Genomic DNA, 2,141 nt, shown 5'->3' on the forward strand with positions numbered 1-2,141 from the left:
CTATGCCGTCGGGTAGGAAGGCTGCATGGCGAGTCCGCAGAGGCCTTGCTCATCGGGGACGTCCCTCTCCATCCTGATGAATCCATTCTCGCCCCATGATGTGCCCCACGAGTTCTTCATCACCCAATACTTGGTCCCGTCGCCGGCGACGCCGTACCCGACCACCGCAATGCCGTGGTCGAGCTCCGTGCCACAATCGCCGGAGAGCACGCCGCCCTTGTAGAACCGGAAGAGGTTGTCCCCTCCATCGACGGCCACGGACACGGGCTGCGCGGCCACCGCCTTCTGAAGCGACGCCTCATCGTTGGCCGGCACGTCCTCGTACCCCTTGATGGACGCTGCGGCATTGGACTCCTTGTTGGAGTTGCAGCTGCCGTCAGTGCCTGTGTAGGGGTAGTTGCCCTCGGTGGTTAGGCCGCCGTTGTCGATGATGAACTCAAAGGCGTTGTCCATGAGCCCCCCCTCGCACCCTTGGTCCATGCCGTCCACATCGCAGTCTACTAGTTCCTGCTCCGACAGTGAGATCAATTTTCCGGTGCTCAGCTTCACAATGCCTTCCATGGAGGCCACCGTGGAGAAGGCCCAGCAACACCCTGAAATACACAAGTGTTGATAGGTTAGTCACTGTCCATAAAAAGACAAGAATAATTGAATAAGATAGTGTAAGCTGGTATGGTCATGTGCATTGTTCTCATTTCCAATAAAACTTGAAATTTCAAAATTTCAGACAGCAGGTATGGAAATATTTTCATTTCTGCTGACAAAAATCAGCCAAACACGAATCTGAGCCAATTCAAATATTATACGAACTTTTATCAATTGAAATATTCTATGTGAACTATAGCTAAAACCTAAGAAACTTCAGCAATATCCGTGGTGCCTAGAATATTTCTAGAATCGAATTCTAGAACAATTGACAATAGTCACGCGTAATTGTGTGAATATGAGCTTACCACATTGGCCTTGGTCTTTGATGGGAGTGACCGCGCCTTTGGTTCTCCAGTCCATAAATGTCGGGAGAGCATCGAGGCGAACGTTCGCATACCTAAACCCTGTCTTCCTGCCCTTGTTACCACCCACCGACGCCTTATACCCCGTGTGCGTAGCCCTGAATTCATCGTCGGTGATATCCGCAAACTGGTTAGCCTCGAGCCAAAACTTGTCGGTCCCTGCATTCACCGACTCGATGAACACGACATTGGCCTTGAACACCTCTAGCCGTTGTGCTTTCTCAGCAATGTGTACACACGGCCATACTTGGCCATCCACTGCTCGTGCCTTGCGACAATGGACCTATCGTCAGCAAGGTCCCGGGCTGCAAGAGTGCTAAGCACGCAGGCGCATGCGAGGATGGCGAAGAGCAAACCTTGTGAGTAGCTAGCCATGGCCGGACGAGATAGAAGGTGGAGATCGATGAGGTTGTGGTGATCTATCTTGTTTGTTTGATGATAATTGGCGGTGTAATGTGGATCATATTTATAGGGATTAGATGAGTGATGGCTCGGTTGTACTGAACTGCTGGGATTCTAGGTAAGGATGAGAGTGATTTGCTGCGTGCCGTGAGAGGAGGTACAGCAGATTAATTCTTGTTAAACAAAGGAATGAATTAGCTTGGGGGACGAGCTGAGAACAACAGAGACTAATTCTTGTTAAACAAAGGCATGGATTATTATTTGGTTGAAGAATGTTGAGCGTCTAGTTTGCTCGTTAAACAAGCATGTGGATGGTAATATATATATTTGACACTCCGGCCAAAGCGGTAACTTATTTTGTAGCGGTTGGACATGTTTTTTAACGCCAAAATCCTACATCTACGTACTCCCTCCGGTCCTTTTTACTCTGCATATTAGAATTCCCTAAAGTCAAACTTCATAAAGTTTGACCGTATTTATATGAAAAAATATCAACATCTATCACGTTGAAGTTATATAATATGAAACTTTAAGTCATGACACATCTAGTGGTATTGATTTCAGATTATGAATGTTGGCACTTTTGCGTTTTCTCGAAAAAATGTTGGCACTTTTTTCTACAAAGTTAGTCAAATTTTACGAGGCTTGACTTCAGTCAAATCTTATATGCGAACTAAAAAGGACCGGAGGGAGTACACTAACGTAAACTTTTACGTAAACTACCAAACA

General features: G+C 47.0%; 1 pseudogene; it reads right to left on the minus strand.

Moving 5' to 3' along the window:
- LOC119315026 lies at window positions 1-1,385 on the minus strand (annotated as a pseudogene).
- Between the last annotated feature and the right edge of the window lie 756 nt (window positions 1,386-2,141).

Source organism: Triticum dicoccoides, chromosome 6A (assembly GCF_002162155.2).
Source record: "Triticum dicoccoides isolate Atlit2015 ecotype Zavitan chromosome 6A, WEW_v2.0, whole genome shotgun sequence".
NCBI lineage: Eukaryota > Viridiplantae > Streptophyta > Magnoliopsida > Poales > Poaceae > Triticum > Triticum dicoccoides.